A 27577-nucleotide genomic window follows, 5' to 3' on the forward strand; every position below is an offset into this window, starting at 1 on the left:
TTTAAAGCACGTGGGCAATTCAAAAATGCAAAGACGTCATCCCGTGATCAAGGCTCTACGGAGCAGAAACAGCTCTTCCCCAATGGAAAAGGTGGAGGATATGACGAATGACCGGTACTGATTCCTGCATCTGAATATCGGACAACAAGATTGTATGCAGAGGATCCAAGATTTCGACAATGTATCCCATATATATTTCTTCCTTTGTTTGAATGTGACTTGTCTGGACTTTCATATGCAGTCAACCACATATTAAATACAGGAGTTAATCTTCAAAATATTTCTGCAAAGGATCTCATTGACAAAGTACATAAGAGAGATGATCATTTAAAATCCTGTAAATATGTGCATATATTTTAATCACACCCCTCCTCTTGGAGAAGTTATTGATTTCTTTTTAAGAAAGTAGTATCAAGCTAGAGGTTCTCCTCATATACCTATGCTTTTATGGATCAAGGATGCACCCAAATTTGGAACTGATTCAGATGAGAATGTTTTATTTTTTATTGAAAACTATGTTACATGTGGTATACCAAAAACAAGAGAAGAAAACAGCTTAAGGCAACACGTGTTAGGGTTTCAAACTCATCAATGTGGGAAATACTGTCGTCGGAAATACAATTTGAAGTCTTAGTAAGAAATTGTACAACTTTAGTTTGAAGATGCTGTCCCATCGAAAGATTAGATCCTACGAATGATCGGATCGGTTGTCCTCTGCAAGTTTATATTCAAAGTCAAGAGGATTAATTTGGGTTAGTCTGGGTCTTGCTGCAACAAGAAATTGAAAACTTAAATCTATGCAAGTAATTGAATATTTAGCATTAAATGAACCAGAAAGCACAGATATGGTTAAAACAAACATGTTGGATGCATACTATTCAAAAAGAAGTCCTCATCTTGAAAACATATGTCTCTATGAAGTGCTGCAATATTATAGTTTTAAGAGAAATATTACAAAAAACATAAATGAACAAAAATATGCAGTGACTGGTTCAGAAGGATGTTTGGTGAAACATTAAATGAAATCTGATTAATCATGGGAAACCGAGTTGCGATACTCCTGATAAAAGGGGAGATTTTCAGTGCTATGAAGATTCTTTTAATACATCTGAAGATAGCATTGAATGCTTAGTTTTTCCACATTATCTCAAAATGTTGAATGAAAAAATTGATCAAGAAGCTCTATTGCAGGCGAGATTGTTAGAGACAGTTCTCAAGATAGTCAAAGTTCTGCTCCACTAAGTTAAACCTATACAAATGTATATCAGTGGTCAAGCTGGTAGAGGAATAAGTTGCTTAGTTAAAATTTTGACCACTGATCTACAGAAAACCACTGAATCACATTTATCTTGTGTTGTAACCACTCCACCTGGGTTAGCAGCACACAACACTAAAGGAATCACATTGCATTACTTACTAATGCTACCTGTTGAACATGATAACAAATTGGAATATCACAAGCTATCTGGAGGAGCTTGTTATGAAGTTTCAAGAGTGCCAAAGAAATTGAAACTTACGATTATTGATGAGGTGAGCATCATCTCAAACTTAATGCTTGCCCCTGTGCATTTAAGAATGTAGCAATTTTTAAAAACTGAATACAATGTTTTTATTTGGAGAAAAACATGTGATAGTTTTATGCGATCTACCGCAACTTACTCCTATAAAAGGGCAACCAATATTTTAAAAACTTGTGCATGAAGACACCAGAAAGTCTTAGGGAAGTGTTCGAAACGTGAACATGTGGTTATATTTTGAATACAAAGAACTTAATAAAAATATGCAACAAGCAAGTGATGAAGATTATGAAAGGATTCTTCAAGATATAAGAATTGGTGTATTGGCAGAACATGGCAAAGAAGCTTTGCAAAGCCGGCTACTTGTTTCCAAATGAAAATGTTGCTCTAGAAATAATATACAAAAAAAATTGAGAAAATAAATCTATATTCTGCCTAATGCCAACAGTGTGAGAATGTTCTACATTCAATGAAGAACTTTTAAAGCTGAAAACCAACAAATAATAAAAATGGAAGCAATTGGTAAAATAGAGCATGAAGGAATTACTATTATTTTGTTGGAAAAATTAATAACAAAGTTGGATTCTTTGGAAAAATTCATATCTAAAACGGCTGGTTTAGAAAAGAATGTATATGTATGTGAAAACTGTCGGGTAATTTTACAGCATAATGTGGATGTGGAAAAAGGTTTAGTAAATGGAGCAATGGGAAAAGTTGTTGATTTTGTTAATTATCAAAACAGAAATGGAATTTTTCTGTTCGTTTTTTGCTTGTTAAAGATTTGTATGCTCGTAGAAAACAGTTTCCTCTTTCTTTAGCAAATGCTGTGACTATTCATAAATCTCAAGGTTTAATTGTAGACAGTGCTTTGGTAAACATTGTAAGTACATTGTAAGTACTGTGTTTAAAGAGGGTATGGTATATGTTGCATTGTCCCATGTCAGGACTTTATCTGGATTGTATTTGATTGATTTTGATGAGAGAAAGATTAGTGCAGATGCAAATTGTGTAAGAGAGTATAATCGGTTAAGAAGACTGTATGCTCCCAATTTAGGTGAATATCTTGTATATGAAAAGCATGTAGTTGGTCGAAAACGAAGATATGAGAATCTCTGTAGTGAAGTTGGAAAGAAAAAAAAATTCAAACAATGTTGAGATTCCAAACAAAAACAAAAGGGAAAGGTATCAACTGCTAAGCTAATGTAGTGGTGAACGTCGTATTTTTTCTAGAAAATCTCCAACAGTGAATTATGGAGAATCGAGAAAGAAGGTTTTGTTTCTTGTTGCATTCTATTTTTGAAAAATTAAGAACTGATAAAACTAAAATCCAAAGTATTTCTGGTATTCGGAATCTTCTGGATATATGCAACAAGATGCTCAGGAATTTCTTATGTATATGCTTGCAGTATTGGAAGATGAAGGAATACATATTGAAAATCTGTTTGGACTTCGTTATACATGGAAATATGAATGTGAAAATTGTACATTTACTTCTACCACTAAGATAGACACTGAAAGATTCATATATTTGTCAATACCAGATTGTAAAACAGTGTCTTTTAACAAATTAGTTAGATCAGCTAATCAAAATATGGAGTGTAGCCACTGAAAATCAGAAATGTTATCAACATTATTTTTAGAAAGATTTGGAAATATATTATTTTAATGATACAACATTGTAGAGCAGATGGAAGAAAATTGGAAACTTTCATTTCAAATTTTGTAGCAAGTCAACTATCAATATCAGGAAAAACGTTCATAACGGTAGCAATTATTATCCACGATGGACCTTCTATGACATCTGGACACTACATTGTCTATTTAAAAAGTGCAATGAAGGCTGGACATATTGTAATGATGCCCATTAGGTTTTCAAATATCGGTTGCCTAATGAATTACCAAATTCATACCTAATATTCTTGATGCCAAATTTCTGAGAACACGATTTGGCCTAGTGGGAATATGTCAATATGAATTAATGAATTTATTTTGGATAATTTCAATGCAAAGGATTTCAGCAATATAATTCGGCCTAGTTGGAAGATATTGATGTGAATTAACAAGTGTATTTTGGATATTCTCACTGCAAATGTGTTAAGCAACATCATTTAGACTATATCGAAGATATGAAGAATTGCTGATTCAATTATCATTTCTGTTCTTTGATATTGTATTTAGATTTGTATTATATGCAATGTTATTGAGAATGTTTATTTTAGGAAATTTGAACACATAGTTGGCTTTGTTGTAATTATTTTGAAGTCAGATTTGTTTTTTTAACAATCTTATTGATTGTATTTTTTTGCTCACTGTTGCATGATGAGCAACAATGGCATCAATGTCTATGGTGAAATTCAGTAGATTCTGAGAACAGCAAAAAAGGTAAACTGAATATGGTATACACCGCTAAAATTATCTTGTTTTCTTAAAATTATAATATTATACGTTATAACTGTATTTTTTCTTCTCTTTTACAGACACAAATTCTAAAGTTTGAAACTTTTATAAATTTAGATTATAAAAAAGAACTTAAAAAATTGTTTCAATGACTTTTATGTCTACTATAAAAAAAGGTAAGATTCAGTAACCCAAGCACTACCCATGCAGTACTACATTCACCTGTGTTCTTCCCATACTATCCTGGAACCACCTAGACACTGCTCATTCACACCTTCAGGGTGTACCCATGCAGTCCAGCAATCACACTGTTAATCCCTGTACACTCCTCTAGTCACCCAGCCAGTTTCATGTACTAATCCAATCACTCCGCCAATACCCAAACACTTATAAATTCACCATACGCTCTCCTTGCAGTACTCTAATCATCCAGCCACTGCCCATGTACTCATGCAATAACCCAGAAACTAACACATGCAGTGCTACAATAACATGTGCACTACCCATGCAGTCCTCTAACCACCTACACACTGCTCATTCACACCTTCATTTTCCCAGGTACTAACCATGCTCTCTAGCAATCACACGATCAGTGCCTGTTCACTCTTGCACTTACCCACCCAGTACTATGTACTAATCCAATCCCTCCGCGAAAAAACAGAAGCACTTATAAATTCACTATGCCCTCTCCTTGCAGCACTCTAAGTATTCAGTCACTATCCATGTACTCATAGAGTGACCCAGGCACTAACACATGCAATGCTAGAATCACATGTTCACTATCCATGCAGTCCTGTAAGTACCTACATAGTACTAATTCACTCTGCCAATTACCCAGGTATTACCCATGCAGTCCAACAATCACACTGTCACTCACCAGGCACTCCTTCAATCACCCAGCCAGTACATGTACTAATCCAATCACTCTGTCAATACCCAAGCACTTTTAAATTCAACATGCATCCCCTTGCAGTTCTCTAATCATCCAGTCACTAGCCATGTGCTCATGCAATGACCCAGGCACTAACTCATGCATTTGTACGGTCCTTTGAGTGCTACCTATACAGTTTAGTAATCTTCATGTTACTATCTATGCACTCCTCCGATTACCCAGCCAGTCCCATGTCCTTATCCATCCCAAACACTTATAAATCTTTATGCACTCTCCTTGCGGCACTCAAATTATCCTGTCACTATCCATGTACTCATGCAATGACCCAGGCACTAACACATGCAATGCTACAATCACATGCACTATCCATGCTGTCCTGTAACCACCTATATACTACTAATTGACTTTGCCAATTAACCATGCAGTCCTATAACTACCTACACAATACTACTTCACTCTGCCAACTATCCAGGTAGTACCCTTGCAGTCCAGCAATCACACTCTCTCTCCCCGTGCACTCTTCCAATCACCCAGCCAGTACCATGTACTAATCTAATCACTCTCAGAAAACCCAAGCACTTAGAAATGCACCATGTACTCTCCTTGAAGTACTCAAATCATCCAGTCACTACCCATGTACTCATGCAATTACCCAGGCACTAACTCTTGCAGATCTACAATTACCTGTGCATTACTGATCCAGTCCAGCCATCTCCCTGTCTTTACCCATGCACTCTTATATTCAATCATACTCTACACATGTACTCTAGATATCACCCAAATGTTAGCATGTAGTGTTTTCTCTTTTTTAACCAAATAAGGTAGTTCTGAAGAGAACTGTATTTTTTTCTTCTTTTTTGTTTTTAATTTTTGTGTGTTTTTTAAACAATTTTGATATTTTTTGGGTGTTTTTGAAAAACAGAAAAAACAAACAGATACAACTTTAAACTTTTAAAAATTAAAATGTCCTTCCACCAGAAAAAACATTTGCAGCGATGATTTCTTGCTGTTGAACATATAGAGTCAACTGATTGCTCCCCACAGCATAAAATGGCCTAACATTTTATACAATGCTGTTTGAGCGTCGCAAACTCTTGATGAATATCTGGACTGCGAGATGCAGAGGTTGAGCCTCCAGAAGTACTGGGACCAGATCCCTGGTCAGTTTGTGGTGTGGCCTCTTTAGCTCTTTGCAGTTGTTTTCTTGCAAGTTGTCTGGGATATATAGTTTGCAGATGTCCATACACATTAGAAGTGACACACAAGTACTTTTTCTCGCTACCTTTTGAAAAAACTATGGGACAGAGCGTGCAGCTCACCTTCCTTGCATTCACTTTTCTTTCACCATCTGGAATTGTGAAGAATTTCCAAACAGTAGGCTGTGCCCTTTTTTTTGGAGTTGGAACGAAATCTTCGTCATCAGATGGAAGGTCTACTGGTGGATTAGAAAAAGCCATTGCAGAAGTTTTCCAAGTAAACACCAAAAAAACTCCCACTATTGCTCCTAAAACCACAGCAGGTGTCTCTCCTCTGATGCAGCAGAGAGAATGACTAAAAAAGGTCGGGTCCTCCAAGTTCTACAATGGAAAACCTTGTCAACCAATAAAATTATTTCTTTTAAAGGTACATAGGAGTTGCGCAACCAGTGCGCACCCAACGCAAGGCCACGAAAGTATATTTAAGCATATTATAAGTTTATTACAAGTGCAAAAATATCATTTTCATAAATAGTTTAGATAATCTCTTGTTCTGATATATACATTGAAGTTATATACATATAGTTTTAACAAATATATATATAAAAAACATAAACAATTTAATGTGAGTCGTGCACCTGGCGCTACCCAGCAAGTATATGACGTCACGCGGGTCTCGGTCCCGACATCGCACACACGTCACATAAGAAACATGCACATGACGCGAATCCATACGTATATGATGTTACACGGGGCTGTGCACCGCGGACCCATCGCATAGTAATCGCGCACATGACGCGATCCCATATGTATGTGACGTTATGTTGTACAACACACTGCGCACCTGTTGCAAACTAAACGCGCCTCCTTCTCGAATTTTCCAATATGGCGGCTTGAATATGCACACCCTCCGTGATAGATACACAATGGTTACGCGACTTCAGTATTTTTGGAAAATACAAACATGAGTGATTGTATGAGTGAATGAGTGGATGTGTGTGTAAATTTAGGAATCAGTGAGTGCGTATGTAGTAACTGGTATTGGTGTCTGGATGGTTTCGAAAATAGTAGTCTGTATTTTACAGTGGGTGTATCAAAGGTTATATTAGAGTGTGAGGTGGATCAGAGGTTTATGTGGATGATGTCATCAGTAATGTCATCAGTGTTGTCATTTGAGATGCCATCAGTGATGTCACTGACCATGTCATGAATGATGTAATATGTGACATCATCTGCAGTGCCTTACGGGGGGCGAGTTATAGTTAGTACCCAGTAACGCGTGCATTTCTATGTGCACAGGAGTAACAAACCACAATACTATAATAAGTACTATCATCATGGAAGACGAAAATGAAAGGCGCATAGCAGCACAAACTATATTCACGCATGCTCCAGGAAAAGGGCGATCAGTATAAACACAATCGAACAAAGACAATGTACTTAACACTCAACTTAAAAATTCTGAAGAACTCAAAAAACAGGAAACTTCGAAATGGTGGGAGGCCATCTCCCTCCAGAACTATGTGGACAAGCAAATAGTTCCATGGGGCCTTAGACACTATACAACTCCCTGCAAGAATCTCCCAATGCACGCATGTTAAAAGAGTGGACAGAGGATTTTGCCATGAGTTCCAAGAATATGCTGTGTATACTCATAAGTATGCTCAGGAAGTCTGGTAGAAAATTCTCAAGGAAATAGCTCATATCGAGAATGACCTGAAAAAAAGCACTGAACAAGACAACATAAACAAATTCAAAGATGAATTGAAAGGAAGACTGTCGAAATGTGAGAATGACATAAAACTCTGCTAACAAAGGAAGTTGCACAGACATTGTATGGATTATGAGAATGGGTGCATTCTTGCCTATAGCCATAAATACGATCACCTGTAAAATTAAAAAACACCCCATGATAAAAAACACCACATGAAGAATCAAGGGTTCCTACTAGTGAGAATGATAATTTACCCATGTCCAGGAACACCAGTGACTCGGATACTGATGCTTCAGTACATACAGCCAGCACCTCTTCATGTGTCAAAATAATAACTAGACCAGCCACTTTTTTGGACTAATTCAGAGTGATCAAGAAAGGTCGACAAACAGGGAAGACAACACCCACCCCAACCCAAGGACTTTGGAGAGGCCGAAATCGAGGAAAAGGAAGAGGCAGGGGCACAGCAAACAAAGGTGACTCAAGAGAAAACACAGGTCAAAGAAATACAGAGCCCATGGGAACCAGATGGGGTGACTCCAGAAAAACGAAATAATGATGGACCTTGCAATGGTAAACAAAACTACTGTAAATCTAACATCGCAAACACTATCTCAACTACAAAAAAGTACCTTGTGTCTAGGCTAACCTTTTGTCCCACAGAACTATTTAACCCCTCCGCTGCTAGGCCTTTTCCCCTCCTGTGCTAAGCCTTTTTTGGGCGATTTGGGGTAGTGCACGCTTAGGCCCCTGTAACTTTTAGACCACATAAGGTATCTATGCCAAATTTGCGTCCTTTTCTTCCAACATCATGTGAATTCTAAAGGTGCCCAGGGTTTGTGGATTCCCTTGGAGGGGTCCCAGAAATTAGGCAAAATACAGTGAAATTTTAGTTTTTTCAGAAAAACGGGCTGCAAATAAAAGCCTCTGGATTTTTCCCTGCAAATGTTATCAAAAAAGGGTTTGTGGGGCTGAAATCTCCATTCTCTCAGCTTTTAGGAAATGACCGTCTTTTGTCAGAGAACCAACATTTTTCACACAGTTATGGCATTTTTCTGGGACATAGCCTATTTTTGCTATTTTTAGAGCTTTCCACCTTCTTTCAGTTAATGGTAGAAATGAGTTTGAAAGCAATAATGGATCCTGGAAAGCTATACATTATCGAAAAGTAGACAAAATTATAAATTCAGAAAGGGGTCATTTGTCTAAATCCATGAAGGTTTCTTTATAGAAACTAACAGTTAAATATTGGAATAATTGAAAATTTGTTGAAAAAACAGCCTTTTGTCTCAACGTTTTCACCTATAACTTCTTGTAATTTCGACAGCGCTTGGAAAGCAATATACCGTTACATCTGTTAGACTTTCTTGGTTGTGGGGATATATAGGACTTGTAGTTTCACCAAGAACCCAAGGAACCCAGATCCAAAAACTGAGCAGCAACTTGCAATGGCATGTTTTTTATTTACTGGGTATAGAACACTTTTTCTTGTAAAATGTATACATGGAAAAATCTGTATGAAAGACACCTATGTATTTCTGAATTGGGTACAAATTATAGAGTTTAGAAACAGTATATAATTGCACATTTTCAAAATTGGGAATACTCATACTAGCATGAGAATTATTGGTCACATACTCTAGGTGCGATGACAAAAGAGTGGTCAGCTCGGCAGTATATTTGGGGGTCTCATTATTGGTGGACCTGGGAGCAGTAGTCAAGAGTAATATGACTCCATTAATTTTGAAGGTAAAGAGCAATTTAGAGAGGATGAACAATCTCCATCTTTCCCTGATGGGATGCACTAACGTAATAAAAATGCTGATTCTGCCCAAATTTCTTTATTTTTTTAGAACTATTCCTTTGGTTTTTGAAGTTAAATGGTTTAATTTGTTAGAGAATGTATTGAACAGATTTATTTGGGCACATGGGAAGACCCGGCGTGCATATCGCTATATGTTTCTTCCAAGAGAGAGAGGGGGGTGGGGGGCCCCTGATTTTAGAATGTACCAAATAGCAGCAGCATTACAGTATATGCAGGGACTAATTGGGGGTGGGGGACTCGAGCAAAGAGTAACGACCATGTCCACAAAAGTGTATTCAGTAGTGTTGGGGTGGAGACAGAAAACTGTTTATTAAATCGTGTAGAGTTTGGGTACTACAAAAGGACTAGATTCAAGACTGTAGAAGCAGCAGTTAAGCTATGGAATGCTTTTTAAAAAAAGGCGAACCTAGGTAGATATAATAGGTATATCAGGCTCTATAAGAACAAATCCTTCCCGGCGGAAGTCTTTGCTGATTTAACAATGGCTGGGTGGGCACAAAAAGGGATAATACAGATCGGGGACTTAATGGATGAAGAGGGGATTGTCCAATTTGAAGATATTACCCGTAAATATGGTATTGGAACTAGGGACTTTTTAAAATTTCTGCAGATAAGGAGCTTTCTCAGCAATAAGGGGGGTGGAGCAGCAGGCTTCGGCCGTAATGAAATACTTGAGAAAATAATATTAGGAGGGGATTGTACGATAAGATCTTTTTATGCAAGTCTTGCAAAAGGGAAGGTGGATGACATTAATACATTTAGTAACAAATGGGTTGAAAAATTGGGGGGGAACCTGAAAGCTTTACGGAATCACTTGACCTGGGTCGTACCATCTTATGCTCGGGTCCCCTCCAATCTCTGCATTACAAGACTCTGTTTTCGCTGTACCACACTCTGGCCAGAATTGCTAAATGGGGAGGTTCGACTGGTACCACCTGTCCTCGCTGTAATGCAGTAGATGCAGATATTGTTCATATGTTTGCTACCTACCCCCAGCTACACACTATGATCAAAAATGTAGAAGATTTTATGGGTAGCACTTTAAGATTATGAGTACAATTGAAACCGCTGTTAATTTTGTTGGGGAGGGATATGGGGGAAGATCACACCTATAAAGAATTTACGTTTATTGCCACCGCAGTATTAAGGCTGACAATAGCAAGAGCATGGTTGGATAAGACCCCCCCAGTATTGCAAACTTGGCTTTCAAATCTATTAAGCATGTATAATCTGGAGAAGGCAATATATTCACGTAAGGGGAAAAGGGGAAGAGAGTTAGGACAAAAAATTTGTAAACCAATTGTGAAATGGAATGAGACTATGGCAATATAGAAACCTATTTGTTTTTGAAATGTTATAGGAAATATAGATATTTGTAAACCATAAGCCTAGGTGGATATTGTGTAAATGTATTTTATAATTTCCCCTTTTTTTTCCCTTTTTTTCTTTTTTATGGACAATGTATAGTAGGAGTAGTCTCATCAAACCAGATATGGTTAATTATAAATTCAAAATTATTTGGAAAATGTATAATATATGTAATACAATGTGTGTAATGTAAGGAAAAAATAAAAATTTATTTACAATTTCTTTCATTGGGAAGGGAGAAATGCATGAAAACTCAATTGGTAATAACAGTTGATTTACAAATCTGAATTACCCTAAGTCTCCCGATAAAAATGCTACCTCACTTGTGTGGGTCGGCCTTGTGCCTGTGACAGGAAACGGCTCAAAATGCAACGTGGTCACACCTCAATTTTGCAGTTAAAAATTAACCCTTTTATGGCAAAGTGCCTAACTGTAGTTTTTGCACCCTAGCTCTGCTGGCACCTAAGGAAACCTAGCAAACCTATACAGTTTTTTAAAAGTAGATACCCAGGGGAATTCAGGATGGGGTGACTCGACTGCCTACCACCAGGTTCTGTTACCCAGAATCCCTTGCAAAGCTTAGAAATTGACAAAAAAATGCATTTTCCTTACATTTCTTTGGTGGAAAGTTCTGGAATCTGTGTGGATCAACAAATTTCTACCCACCCAGCGTTCCTGTGGGTCTCCCGAAAAGAATGGTACCTCACTTGCCTGGGTCTGCCTAGTGTCTGCGACAGGAAACAGCGCAAAACTCAACGTGGTCGCACCTCAATTTCGCAGTGAAATCGTGCCCTTTTTGGACAAAAAGACTACCTTTTGTTTTTGAACTCTAGCTCTGCCGGCCCCTAGGGAAACCTAGCAAACCTATACATTTTTGAAAACTAGACACCCAAGGGAATTCAGGATGGGGTGACTCGACTGCCTACCACTGGGTTCTGTTACCCAGAATCCCTGCAAAGCTAAGAAAGTGACAAAAAAGAGCATTTTCCTCATATTTCTGTGGTGGAAAATTCTGGAATCTGCGTGGATCAACAAATTTCCACCCACCCAGCATTTCCCCGGGTCTCCCCAAAAAAATGGTACCTCACTTGCCTGGGTCTGCCTAGTGCCTGCGACAGGAAAGAGCTCAAAACGCAACGTGATTGCACCTCAATTTCGCAGTGAAATCGTGCCCTTTTGGGCAAAGAGACTTCCTTTTGTTATATAACCCTAGCTCTGCCGGCACCTAGGGAAACCTAGCAAACCTATACATTTTTGAAAACTATACACTCGAAGGGAATTCAGGATGGGGCGACTCGACTGCCTACCACCAGGTTCTGTTAGCCAGAATCCCGTGCAAAGCTAAGAAATTGACCAAAAAAACACATTTTCCTCACATTTCTGTGGTGGAAAGTTCTGGAATCTGCATGGATCAACGAATTTTCATGCACCCAGCGTTACCCCGGGTCTCCTGAAAAAAATGGTACCTCACTTGCCTGGGTCTGTCTAGTGCCTGTGACAGGTAAGAGCGCAAAACCCATGTGGTCGCACCTCAATTTCGCAGTGAAATTGTGCCCTTTTTGGGCAAAGAGACTACCTTTTGTTTTTGAACCCTAGCTCTGCTGGCACGTAGGGAAACCTAGCAAACCTATACATTTTTTAAAACTAGATACCATGGAGAATTCAGGATGGGGTGACTCGACTGCCTACCACTAGGTTCTGTTACCCAGAATCCCTTACAAAGCTAAGACATTGACAAAAAAAACGCATTTTCCTCACATTTCTGTAGTGGAAAGTTCTGGAATCTGCGTGGATCAACAAACTTCCACCAACCCAGCGTTTCCCCAGGTCTCCCAAAAAAAATGGTACCTCACTTGGCCTGGTCTGCCTAGTGCCTGCGACAGGAAAGAGCGCAAAACGCAACGTGGTCGCACCTCAATTTCGCAATGAAATTGTGCCCTTTTTGGGCAAAGAGACTACCTTTTGTTTCTCAACCCTAGCTCTGCCGGCACATAGGGAAACCTACCAAACCTATAAAGTTTTTTAAAACTAGACACCCAGAGGAATTCAGGATGGGGTGACTCGACTGCCTACCACCAGGTTCTGTTACCCAGAATCCCTTACAAAGCTAAGAAATTGACAAAAAAATGCATTTTCCTCACATTTCTGTGGTGGAAAGTTCTGGAATCTGCGTGGATCAACAAATTTCTACCCACCCAACGTTCCCCCGGGTCCCCCGAAAAGAATGGTACCTCACTTGCCTGGGTCTGCCTAGTGCCTGCGACAGGAAACAGCTCAAAACGCAATGTGGTAGCACCTCAATTTTGCAGTGAAAATGTGCCTTTTTTGGACAAAAAGACGACCTTTTGTTTTTGAACCCTAGCTCTGCCGGCACCTAGAAAAACCTAGCAAACCTATACATTTTTGAAAACTAGACACCCAGGGAAATTCAGGATGGGGTGACTCGACTGCCTACCACCAGGTTCTGTTACCCAGAATCCCTTGCAAAGTTAGGAAATTGACAAAAAAATGCATTTTCCTTACATTTCTGTGGTGGAAAGTTCTGGAATCTGCGTGGATCAACAAATTTCCACCCACCCAGCGTTTCCGCGGGTCTCCCAAAAAAAATGGTACCTCACTTGCCTGGGTCTGCCTAGTGCCTCCGACAGGAAACAGAGCAAAACGTAACAAGGTCGCACCTCAATTTTGCAGTGAAAAAGTGCCCTTTTTGGACAAAAAGACTACCTTTTGTTTTTGAACCCTAGCTCTTGTTTTTGAACCCTAGCTCTGCCGGCACCTAGGAAAACCTAGCAAACCTATACATTTTTGAAAACTAGACACCCAGGGGAATTCAGGATGGGGTGACTCGACTGCCTACCACCAGGTTCTGTTACCCAGAATCCCTTGCAAATCTAGGAAATTGACAAAATTGACGCACCTCAATTTCGCAGTGAAATTGTAACCTTTTTGGGCAAAGAGACTACCTTTTGTTTTTGAACGGTAGCTCTGCCGGCACCTAGGGAAATCTAGCAAACCTATACATTTTTGAAAATTAGACATCCAGGGGAATTCGGGATGGGGTGATTCGACTGCCTACCACCAGGTTCTCTTACCCAGAACCCCTTGCAAATCTAGGAAATTTACAAAGAAAACGCATTTTCCTCACATTTCTGTAGTGGAAAGTTCTGGAATCTGCGTGGATCAACAAATTTCCACCCACCCAGCGTTCCCCTAGGTCTACCGAAAAAAATGGTACCTCACTTGCCTGGGTCTGCCTAGTGCCTGTGACAGGAACGAGCGCAAAACGCAACAGGGTAGCACCTCAATTTCGCAGTGAAATAGTACCCTTTTTGGGCAAAGAGACTACCTTTTGTTTTTGAACTCTAGCTCTGCCGGCACCTAAGGAAACCTAGAAAACCTATACATTTTTGAAAACTAGACGCCCAGAGGAATTCAGGATGGGGTTACTCGATTGCTTACCACCAGGTTCTGTTACCCAGAATCCCTTGCAAACCAAAGAAATTGACAAAAAAACACATTTTCCTCACATTTCTGTGGTGGAAAGTTCTGGAATCTGCGTGGATCAACAAATTTCCACCCACGCAGCGTTCCCCGGGGTCTCCCAAAACAAATGGTACCTCACTCTCCTGGGTCTGCCTAGTGCCTACGACAGGAAACAGCGCAAAACGCAACGTGGTCGCACCTCAATTTCGCAGTGAAATGGTGCCCTTTTTGGACAAAAAAACTACCTTTTGTTTTTGAACCCTAGCTCTGCCAGCACCTAGAGAAACCTAGAAAACCTATACATTTTTGAAAAATAGGCACCCAGGGGAATTCAAGATGGGTGACTCGACTGCCTACCGCCAGGTTCTGTTACTCAGAATCCCTTGCAAAGCTAAGAAATTGACAAAAAAAACGCATTTTACTCACATTTCTGTGGTGGAAAGTTCTGGAATCTGCATGGATCAACAAATTTCCACCCACCCAGCGTTCCCCAAGGTCTCTTGAAAAAAATGGTACCTCACTTGCGTGGGTAGGCATAGAGGCTGCAACAGGAAAAGGTCCAAATCGTACGGTGGTGAATTTAAAATACCCTTTTGCAAAACTACCTTGATTTTGGGGGGGTGCACATGAGTTTTTGGCCCAGGGCTCGGCGGCCATCTTTGGAAACTACCAAACCCAAACAGTTCTGAAAACTAGACACCCGGGGGAGTCCAGGGAGGTATGGCATGCGTGGGTCCCCAAATGTTTTCCTACCCAGAATTCCTTGCAAACCGTAAAATTTGGCAAACAAATCACTTTTCCAAACTTTTTTGCGTGGGATCTCCGTGGCGGCAAAAAAGTCTTACCTCCCAGCGTTCCCCTTGTTCTCCCGAGTAAAATGACACCTCACTTGTGTGGGTGCCCTTAGGCAGAACAGGCTAAAAATGAAGTTTTAAAAAATTTAGTATTTAGGTCTGACAAATTAAGCAGCCCATCTTAGTCACAGGCCTTTGGCCCACCCACACAAATGAGGTATCATTTTACTCTGGAGATCAAGAGGAACGCTGGGTTGTAGGACATTTGTGCCGGCAGGGAGATCCCACCCAAAAATGTATGGAAAAGGGTTTTTTTTAACCTTAATTTAAGGTTTGCAGGGATTTCTTGGTAGGAAAACATTGGGGAACCCTCGCATGCCATACCTCCCTGGACTCCCCGGGGTGTCTAGTATTCAGAACTGTTTGGGTGTGGTAGTTTCCAAAGATGTCCGCCAAGCCCCGGGCCAAAAGCTCAGGTGACCCCCTCAAAAAAAAAGATTGTTTTGCTAAAGATAATTTTTAAGTCTCCACCGTACGAATTGGGCCGTTTCCTATTGCAGCCACTAGGCCTACCCACGCAAGTGAGGTACCATTTTTATCGGGAGACCTGGGGGAATGCTGGGTGTGAGGTGATTTGTGTCAGCCCAGTGATGCCAAGCTTTCCCATACAAAAAAGTGTAAAACAACTGATTTTTTAAGCTAAAATTGAGGTTTGCAAGGGATTCTGGGTAAAGGAACGTTGGAGGATCCACGCAATCTATACCTCCTTCGAAGCCCCCCGGTTGTCTACTTTTCAGAAATGTGTGGGTTTGGTAGTTTTCCCTAGATGGCCGTCTAGCACGGGGCCAATAACCCCGGTAACCCCTCTTGCAAAAGCTGGTAGTTTTGACAAGGGTGACAATGTCAAAACCACCAGCTTTTGCAAGAGGGGTTACCTTGGTTTTTGGCCCCGTGCTAGACGGCCATCTAGGGAAACCTACCAAACCCACACATTTCTGAAAAGTAGACACCAGGGGGCTTCCAAGGAGGTATGGCTTGCGTGGATCCTTCAACGTTCCTTTACCCAGAAAACCTTGCAAATCTCAACATTTTTGTGTGGGAAAGCGTGGCATCACTGGGCTCACACAAATTTCCTCCCACCCAGCGTTCCCCAAGGTCTCCCAATAAAAATGGTACATCACTTGCGTGGGGGTGGCATAGTGGCTGCAACAGGAAAAGGTCCAAATCGTACGGTGATGAATTTAAAATAACCTTTTGCAAAACTTCCCTAATTTTTTGGGGAGGAACCTGAGTTTTTGGCCCGAGGCTCGACGGCAATGTTTGGAAACTACCAAACCCAAACAGTTCTGAAAACTAGACACCCGGGGGAGTCCAGGGAGGAATGGCATGTGTGGGTCCCCCAATGTTTTCCTACCCAGACTTCCTTGCAAACCTTAGAATTTGGTAAAATAATCACTTTTCCAAACTTTTTTGCGTGGGATCTCCATGCCGGCAAAAATGTCCTACCTCCCAGCGTTCCCCTTGTTCTCCCGAGTAAAATGGTACCTCACTTGTCTGGGTGCCCTTAAGCTGAACAGGTTAAAAATGAATTTTTAAAAAATTTAGTTTTTAGGTTTGACAAATTAAGCAGCCCACCTTAGTGACAGGCCTTTGGCCCACCCACATAATTGAGGTATCATTTTACTCGGGAGAACAAGGGGAACGCTGGGTGGTAGGACATTTGTGCCGGCAGGGAGATCCCACCCAAAAATGTATGGAAAAGTGTTTTTTTTAACCTAAATTTAAGGTTTGCAGGGATTTCTGGTTAGGAAAACATTGGGGGACCCACGCATGCCATACCTCCCTGGACTCCCCCGGGTGTCTAGTTTTCAGAACTGTTTGGGTTTGGTATTTTCCAAAGATGCCCCCCAAGCCCTGGGCCAAAAGCTCAGGTGACCCCCTCAAAAAATAAGATTGTTTTGCTAAAGGTAATTTTTAAGTCTCCACCGTACGAATTGGGCCTTTTCCTATTGCAGCCACTATGCCTACCCACGCAAGTGAGGTACCATTTTTATTGGGAGACCTGGGGGAACACTGGGTGGGAGGTAATTTGTGTCAGCCCAGTGATGCCACGCTTTCCCACACAAAAAAAAGTGAAAAAACTGATTTCTTTTGGCTAAAATTGAGGTTTGCAAGGGATTCTGGGTAAAGGAACGTTGGAGGATCCTCGCAAACCATACCTCCTTGGAAGCCCCCGGGTGTCTACTTTTCAGAAATGTGTGGGTTTGGTAGGTTTCCCTAGATGGCCGTCTAGCACGGGGCCAAAAACCCAGGTAAGCCCTCTTGCAAAAGCTGGTGGTTTTGACAATGGTGACATTGTCAAAACCACCAGCTTTTGCAAGAGGGGTTACCTGGTCCACTAGACGCCAGGGAGTTTTTTGGGAAAATTTTAATTAGGGTGGAGTCTGATTGGAAGCTACTGCCCCATCAGCCCCCAGGGGGGGTCAGGAAGGCTGTTATTTTTGTGGGGGAGGGGTGGGGGCATAGGCATGCCCGTTTTGGGCAGCCCATCCAAATTCAAATTTGCCCGCAAAAAAATCCCTGGCATCTAGTGGGCTTTTTGCCCCCCCCCCAGCAGGGCAGATGGGGGGTAATGCCCCCATATGCCCCCCAGGGGGGTCAGAAGTCCACTAGACGCCAGGGAGTTTTTTGGGCAAATTTTAATTAGGGTGGAGTCTGCCCAAGACGGGAATGCCAATGCCTCCAACTTAATAAAAATTTGCCCAAAAAAATCCCTGGTGTCTAGTGGGCTTTTTTCTCCCCTGGGGATGCAAATTGGGGGCTACTGCCCCATCTACCCCCATGGGGGGCAGGAAGGCTGTCATTGTTGCGGGGATGCAGATTGGGGGTGCAGATTGGGGGCTACTGCCCCATCTGCCCCCAGGGGGGGCAGGAAGGCTGTCATTGTTGTGGGGATGGGGTTGGGGCATGGGCATGCCTGCTTTGGGTAGCCACACACTATTTCATATTTGCCCCCTCAAAAAATCCCTGGCATCTAGTGGGCTTTTTGCCCCCCCTGGCGGGGCAGATTTGGGGCTAATGCCCCAAACAGCCCCTAGGGTGGGCAGAAAGTCCACTAGACGCCAGGGAGATTTTGGGGCAAATTTTGATTAAGGTGTGGGGTCTGCCCAAGACAGGCATGCCAATGCCCTCACCCTAATAAAAATTTGTCTAAAAAAATCCCTGGTGTCTAGTGGGCTTTTTGCCCCCCTGGGGGTACAGATTGGGGGCTACTGCCCCATCTGCCCCCCAGGGGGGGAAAGAAGGCTGTAATTATTGCGGGGACGGGGTGGGGGCATGGGCTTGCCCGTTTTGGGCAGCCACACATTATTTCATATTTGCCCCCTCAATAAATCCCTTGCGTCTAGTGGGCTTTTTGCCCCCCTGGCGGGGCAGATTGGGGGCTAATGCCCCCAACTGCCCCCCAGGGAGGTCAGAAAGTCCACTAGATGCCAGGGAGATTTTGGGGCAAATTTTGATTAAGGTGTGGGGTCTGCCCAAGGCGGGCTTGCCAATGCCCCACCCTAATAAAAATTTGCCTAAAAAAATCACTGGTGTCTAGTGGTCTTTATGCCCCCCCAGGGGGGGCAGATTGGAGGCTACTGCCCCATCAGCCCCCAGGGGGGCAGGTAGGCAGTTATTTTTGTGGGGGAGGGGGTGGGGGCATAGGCATGCCCGTTTTGGGCAGCCCATCCAAATTCAAATTTGCCCGCAAACAAATCCCTGTCTAGTTGGCTTTTTGCCCCCCCCCCTGGCGGGGCAGATTGGGGGCTAATACCCCCAACTGCCCCCCAGGACGGCCAGAAAGTCCACTAGACGCCAGGTAGTTCTTTGGGCAAATTTTGATTAGGGTGGGGGATGCCCAAAACGGGCATGATAATGCCCCCACCCTAATTAACATTTGCCCAAAAAAAACCCGACCTCTGCTGGCCTTTTTGCCCCCCCTGTGGGCAGATTGTGTGCTAATGCCCCCATCTGCCCCCTCGGAGGCAAAAAGGCTGTCATTTTTGTGGGGGAGGGGTAGGGGCATTGGCATGCCCATTTTGGGCAGCCCCCACCCTAATTCAGATTTGCCCCAAAATATCCTTGGCATCTAGTGGGCTTTTTGCCTCTCCGAGGGTGCAGATTGGGGGCTACTGCCTCCATCTGCTTCCCGGGAGGGGGGCAGAAAGTCTGTAATGGTGGTGGGGGGTGGGGGCATTGGCTTGCCGGTTTCGGGCAGGCCCCACCCTAAAATAAAAAATTGCACAAAAAAAATCCCTGGTGCATAGTGGGATTTCTGCCCCCGTGGGGGCAAATTGGGGGCTTCTGCCCCCATCTATCCCCTAGGGGCGGGCAGAAAGTCTGTAATGGTGGGGGGTGGGGGCATTGGCGTGCCTGTTTCGGGCAGCCCCCACCCTAAAAACCAAGTGCACACAAAAAAATCCCTGGTGCATAGTGGGCTTTCTGCCCCCCGGGGGGGCAGATTGGGGGCTACTGCCCCCATCTGTCCCCCAGGGGCAGGCAGAAAGTCTGTAATGGTGGCAGGGGTGGGGGCATTGGCTTGCCCGTTTCTGGCAGCCCCCACCCTAAAAAAAAGTGCACACAAAAACAGCTCTGGTGCATAGTGGGCTTTCTGCCCCCCCCGGGGGGGCAAATTGGGGGCTACTGCCCCATCTGTCCTCCAGGGGGGCAGAAAGTCTGTAATGGTGGCGGGGTGGGGGCATAAGCGTGCTTGTTTCGGGAAGCCCCCACCCTAAAAAACAAGTGCACACAAAAAAATCCCTGGTGCATAGTGGGCTTTCTGCCCCCCCGGGTGGATCCCTGCTTGGGGATTCTCCCCTTTCCAATGATACCTCTCCCGTCTTTCTACGTGCTCAGGGGGCTAAGATATCTCACTGAGCATGTAGAAAGTGAAATTGAAATGAGCCTAAAGGCTCATTTTAGTTTCGGTTTGTGTAGAATGACGACAGCGCGACGAGCGCGCTGATCGTCATTGAGCAGAAACCAGACAGGGGGCCTCGGGAGCTGGGGAAGCTCTTCCCCAGCTCCCAAGGTCAGAGGGGTGAAAAGGAAATCCCTCCGCTGTCTGCAGCAGAGGGTTTTCGTGCCCCTGGCCTCATGACGGAATGGTTCCGTCATCAGCACAGGAGCACCGATGCTCATGACGGAACCATTCCGTCATGAGCATGGAAGGGGTTAACTACGCCAACACCCGTATAGACATTTTTAAGTTCATAAGAAAGTTGCAGTTGTAAAAGTGGCACACTTCCTGTTGATAGCGAGATGTCCACTGAAACATTAGCAGAACCCTCACTGGCCATCGGCGACGCAAACATGCGACAGATCATGCAGGATCTAGAACAGGCACCTTGGCTAGAAACTGAAGAACTATCCTCCTATGATCGTACTGACATTTTTACAGATAAAGCTGCATGTACTACTTTTAAACCACGTTCAGTATTCTACCCTAACCTTCCACATGACTCTATTGACACCTTTCATGACATTATTACCAAATAACTGATCAAGCAGAAACACAGCAATACGAAAGGAAATGCTAAAGGCTTTAACTTATCATGGAATAAATGAAACATTATTGTGCCTCTTTCTCAAGATAATAGTATTGTAATACGCCCATCAGACAAAGGTGGGAATATAGTACGGTCGAGTAAGCAAATGTATGTTAATCAGTCAAAAAGACAGCTTAATGATGAAAGGTTCTATTGTGCATGCAATACCAAAACGTACAATGCTAGTATAACCACTACATGGAAAAAACTTTCAAAATGGCAAGAAACATGTATTACTTCGTGGCATGAATATTGCCGATATTTTACCTTCTCCCTAAGATTCACAAACACCCTACTATTCCCCGCGGAAGGGTCATAGTATCCTCAGTAGGCAACGTGAACAAAAAATGATTTGAAATATGTTGACCATTTTCTAAGAGAATATGTTATTTTGTTACCCTCTTATGTTAATGACACAAACGACTTCCTTAACAAAGTTGAAGGCATTAAATGGGAGGAGGAGTTCTCACTGATTACCCTTGACGTAATATCCTTATATACCATCATTGATCACGTCCAGGGTATTGTGGCCTGTATGCATTTCCTGAGTACCAAAAACATCAGTTACTTGGAACTCACCCATATGCTGTCACACATGATGATGTTGTGTCTCATCAATACCATCTTCATGAGCTGTACAGACAGATGCGGGGCTCGGCGATGGGGAACGTGCTTCGCGCCGAGCTTTACCAACCTCTTCTCAGGCAAATGGGAGGACAAAATCCACTCTGACGCTACACTTTCGACTGACTTTGAAAAAGCAGCTGTCTGCCTCAGGTATATTGATGATTTATTTATTGTTTGGAAAGGGAGGTATGAGCTGATGCAAGGAGGGGTGGAGTAAGGAAGGGTCTCAAAAGAGTTATTTTGGGAATCAGAGTAGTGGTATGGGGTTTGGATTGGAATGAATGAGAGTGTGGATGTAATGGATGTATTGATAGAGGCATAGGGTGGGAAATAGGCTAGTGCATTGGAACGAGTTGTAGAAAGAGATTTGAGATGGGTCAGAAACTTGAGCTAGAGGATATAATGAGAGCAACATACAAGGTATATAGATGCATGAAGGAAGGTAGTATATGTAGATTAAAGATTCAATAATTAAACTCTGGCTTTGGGGTGGTGTTGTACTTTAAATTCGTTTTATTTATTTATACGCATCTCTTTTGATGGGTCTGAGGAGGCTTATCTAATAAAAGGCCTTAACCCAAATAGCCCTCGGGCTCGTGATCTTTTCCAAAGTGGAGCAGTGGTTTCTTTTGTTTTATATATAATTCACAGCATTTAAAAATGTGTAAAAAAATGTAACATTTAAACAACAAAGGAGTGACTCAAACAGTCAGACATGACAGGATGAGACATAGAAAAAGCACGTGGGTGTGTAAAAGAAAAGGAATCACAGTGATTTTTATATAAAACCCTCACTCACCCAACTATTGGGTGACATGCTTCATCATCGGGTTTTTCACCAGGTATGCCAAGTGCATGCCTGGTGTGCTGCTACACCTGCAACTGCAGTGGAGCTGGTTACTAGAATAAAAGCAGTGCAAAAAAGTGATAGTGAATTTAAAGTGTCAGAATAAAAAATGCGCGTTCCAACCTGAACTCAATTTTAATAAAGGTTGAAGCATGCACGGTATTAAAAAGGGATTGACGGACAGGCTTGACTGTTAGTTTGAGTCAAACAGTCCTGTTTTTTACGAAGGTGGAAATACGGGGAGTCTCCGGAAAGCAGATTTTTCCGGTGTGAAGAATACCCGCCCCACCGACCTATGAAGTGAAGACAAATGTGCTTTCACATTACAACATCCTGGAAATACCAGGGTAATCCGGTAAACAACTGTGAGTTCTTTCTTTTTCTAGTACACTGAGGTTAGGGTACGCCTTAGCGTGTGTATACCGCCCAGTGTTACAGTCTGGTCCTGAGGAAAGCTCGGCTAAAGAGGCCGCTATGAGCAGAAACATGTCGACCATATGAACCAAAAAACAGGACTGTTTGACTCAAACTAACAGTCAAGCCTGTCCGTCAATCCCTTTTTAATACCGTGCATGCTTCAACCTTTATTAAAATTGAGTTCAGGTTGGAACGCGCATTTTTTATTCTGACACTTTAAATTCACTATCACTTTTTTGCACTGCTTTTATTCTAGTAACCAGCTCCACTGCAGTTGCAGGTGTAGCAGCACACCAGGCATGCACTTGGCATACCTGGTGAAAAACCCGATGATGAAGCATAGTTGGGTGAGTGAGGGTTTTATATAAAAATCACTGTGATTCCTTTTCTTTTACACACCCACGTGCTTTTTCTATGTCTCATCCTGTCATGTCTGACTGTTTGAGTCACTCCTTTGTTGTTTAAATGATATTTTGACTGGGGTATAGGAGTGTCCCTGAACCCTTCCTCTCCTGTTGTTTCTACATAAAAAAATGTAACCACTTTGCATGTGATCAAGGGCCCACGAACCCGAAACATGTCTTGCTGCTGCTGTTTACCTGCACCATTAAAGACATCTAAGGCATGATCTGGCGGTCCGTCTCCTTTCTGTGCTTTGCCAATTCGAATTGATTGGAGGTGGTTTGGGGTGTTTTTCTTTGTATATATATATATATATATATATATATATATATATATATATATATATATATATATATATATATTCACTGAAAAAACCATAAGTTAGAGACCATATATAGTTAGCTGGACATTTTATTGACATAAAACCAATGAAATTCCATATATAGTTAGTTGCACTAACTATATATCGCGCACCCGCAATCCACTGCTGATGATGTCACATATTACATCATTCATGACATGGTCAGTGACATCACTGATGACATCACTGATGACATCTCAAATGACATCACTGATGACATCACTGATGACATCTCAAATGACATCACTGATGACATCATCTAGTGTCTGTGTGTTTTTGTAAAGTTTAAATATGTTTTACATATTGAAGAATGAGTGGATGTATGGAAGACTGAGTGTGTGTGTGGCTGGCTGGGAGGTGTGTGACTCTGTGCATATCAATGTGTACTTGTATCAGTGATTGTATAAGAGAGTAAGTATGTGTTAGTATATGTGTGAAAAGTATGGTGTTCTGTGTTTAACTGTATAGATGAGGAAATCGAAGTGTGATTGATTCTTCACAGGACTGACTAGGTGTATGAGTGCATATGATAGTCTTGTAATAATGAGTGACTGTATGTATGAGTGATTGTATGGGTGAATGAGTGAATGTGTGTGTAGACGTAGGAATCAGTGAGTGCGTAGGTAGTAACTGGTATTGGTGTGTCATGATGTCATCAGTGATGTCATTTGAGATGTCATCAGTGATGTCATTTGAGATGTCATCAGTGATGTCATCAGTGATGTCACTGAAGTATGGTGTTCTGTGTTTAACTGTATAGATGAGGAAATGGAAGTGTGATTGATTCTTTACAGGACTGACTAGATGTGTGAGTAACTCCATGGATGAGTGGCAGTGTGTGAGTGTCTGCATAGGTGTATGAGTGCATATGATAGTGTTGTAATAATGAGTGACTGTATGTATGAGTGATTGTATGGGTGAATGAGTGAATGTGTGTGTAGACGTAGGAATCAGTGAGTGCGTATGTAGTAACTGGTATTGGTGTGTCATGATGTCATCAGTGATGTCATTTGAGATGTCATCAGTGATGTCATCAGTGATGTCATTTGAGATGTCATCAGTGATGTCATCAGTGATGTCACTGACCATGTCATGAATGATGTAATATGTGACATCATCAGCAGTGGATTGCGGGTGCGCGATATATAGTTAGTGCAACTAACTATATATGGAATTTCATTGGTTTTATGTCAATAAAATGTCCAGCTAACTATATATGGTCTCTAACTTATGGTTTTTTCAGTGAATTTTCAAGGTTTTGTAAATGCAAATTCCTAACTATATATGGTCTATAACCTATGGTTTTTTCAGTGAATTTCATTGGTTTTTTAAAAGCTAATATCTATAGCTGTAAAATATATTCTTTATTACGTGACGTATCACGTAGCCACGTGAGACGCCTCATGACGCGTCGCATAACCGTGACGTATCGGCTCTGCAGCACAAACAAAACCCGTAACGTAAGCGTGCCGGAGCACGCTTACAGATATATATATTTTTTTTAACCTTAATTAGACAAAATCCACACGTGCACATATCTTGAGGCCTTGCAAAGGCACATCAAACAAACAGTCCCTACAATTTTGTCAAGTTTGCTGGAAATCTATTCCCTTAATTATTTTTTTACTGTTTCTCTTGGTTTTCCCCTTGTTACGCTTACCGGGACGCTACCCGGTACGCGAACCGGACGCTCCAAAAACACAAGATGGCGGACTCCCGTTACGCTGCCGGTTAGCTGCTAGGTTCGCGTACCGGGAAGCGCCTCTACCGCGAAAAATCGCGGGGGACTTTAATATCCCCCTCATCAATCCTAGGGGGTCAGGAGGGGTTTACCTTGCCCCCTTTCCTTCATTTCCCCCTTCTTTTTTCACCACATCTTGTCTCTCGAACCTACCGAGAGACAAGATGGCGGCCGCTCCGGACTGTTTAGAATGTTGACAGACACCGGAGAGCCAATCAGCTTTGCTTCGCGAAGTTCAGTTACGCGTCAGGTACGCAAACCGGGGCGCTAACCGGAGCGCTGTCACAGATATATATTTTTTTTTAAACGGTAATTTCTCAAAATCCACTGGAGCACATATATTGAGACATAGCAAAGGCACGTCGGGCAAACCATATCTACAATTTTGCCAAGTTTCATGTAAATCTATTCAGCCGTTCGAGCTAAAAGTGAGTCCAACCGCCCTATGGAAAAATGAATGGGAAAAACGTGTTTTGGGACCCCCTTGTTTCTCACCCCCCCCTTGACGAAACCCCCCCAAATTTTCAGGGGCTGCTCAGAAACGAAATGTGCCATTTTCCAGCCAATTCCGTCCACAAACGCCAAAGTTATTAGACATAGAATTTTCAGAAATCCCATAGAGAAAAAATCCTAACTATATATACCCACTGGCTATCGCCAGTAGGTAATATACATATATAAACATATATAATCTGCATATCTATATAAATATAAATGCATGCATACATATACATATATGCATACATATGCATGTTATTTACATGAAAGTTTTAAAAACACTAATAAAAGCAAAGCTAAAAAGCCACCTCATTACAAACAGAATGGCTTTAACTTAAACGAGGGCGAGATCTATTGCATTTTCAATGCTTGTTTACTTTGGTTCTATCAAGAAGGCATTCAGATGTTTCACACATTTGCCATAAATTCTGAATGTTAGCACTCTAGTTGCTCATTAGATCACTGTAGTAAAGCTAGTGCTCACCAGGGAAGTCTGCTGCTAATCATGGTTTGCAGCTATTTTCCCGCATTTTTTATCCCGCAGACTTTCAGTCCGCATACCATTATCCCGCAAGGTCATTGACCTCGCATACCATTATCCCGCATTTTTTCAAAACGCATGTGCATTTATCGCGCATGCCTTTACAAAGAATTACGTTTTAAAGGCATGTATGGTAAATGCATTTGCGTTGTGAAAACCACGATGACGAGAGAGGTAAGTGGGTTTGTGTTAATTTTTTCGTGGGTTAGTGATTGTGTAGTGTAGTGTAGTGTTGTGTAGTGTAGTGTTGTGTTAGTGTAGTGTAGAGTTGTGGTGGTTGTTTAGTGTAGGGTCATGCTGGGGGTAGTGTTTTAGGGTTTAGGGTTGTGTTGTAGTGTTTGCGTAGTGTAGGGTCATGCTGGGGGTAGTGTTTTAGGGTTTAGGGTAGTGTTGTAGTGTTTGCGTAGTGTAGGGTCATGCTGGGGGTAGTGTTTTAGGGTTTAGGGTTGTGTTGTAGTGTTTGCGTAGTGTAGGGTCATGCTGGGGCTAGTGTTTTAGGGTTTAGGGTAGTGTTGTAGTGTTTGCGTAGTGTAGGGTCATGCTGGGCGTAGTGTTTTAGGGTTTAGGATAGTGTTGTAGTGTTTACGTAGTGTAGGGTCATGCTGGGGGTAGTGTTTTAGGGTTTTGGGTAGTGTTGTAGTGTTTGCGTAGTGTAGGGTCATGCTGGGGTGTAGTGTTTTAGGGTTTAGGGTAGTGTTGTAGTGTTTGTGTAGTGTAGGGTCATGCTGGGGGTAGTGTTTTAGGGTTTTGGGTAGTGTTGTAGTGTTTGCGTAGTGTAGGGTCATGCTGGGGGTAGTGTTTTAGGGTTTTGGGTAGTGTTGTAGTGTTTGCGTAGTGTAGGGTCATGCTGGGGTGTAGTGTTTTAGGGTTTTGGGTAGTGTTGTAGTGTTTGCGTAGTGTAGGGTCATGCTGGGGTGTAGTGTTTTAGGGTTTAGGGTAGTGTTGTAGTGTTTGCGTAGTGAAGGGTCATGCTGGGGGTAGTGTTTTAGGGTTTTGGGTAGTGTTGTAGTGTGTGCGTAGTGTAGGGTCATGCTGGGGGTAGTGTTTTAGGGTTTTGGGTAGTGTTGTAGTGTTTGCGTAGTGTAGGGTCATGCTGGGGGGTAGTGTTTTAGGGTTTTGGGTAGTGTTGTAGTGTTTGCGTAGTGTAGGGTCATGCTGGGGGTAGTGTTTTAGGGTTTTGGGTAGTGTTGTAGTGTTTGCGTAGTGTAGGGTCATGCTGGGGGTAGTGTTTTAGGGTTTAGGGTAGTGTTGTAGTGTTTGCGTAGTGTTGGGTCATGCTGGGGGTAGTGTTTTAGGGTTTAGGGTAGTGTTGTAGTGTTTGCGTAGTGTAGGGTCATGCTGGGGGTAGTGTTTTAGGGTTTAGGGT

This window comes from Lissotriton vulgaris, chromosome 7 (assembly GCF_964263255.1).
Source record: "Lissotriton vulgaris chromosome 7, aLisVul1.2, whole genome shotgun sequence".
Taxonomy (NCBI): domain Eukaryota; kingdom Metazoa; phylum Chordata; class Amphibia; order Caudata; family Salamandridae; genus Lissotriton; species Lissotriton vulgaris.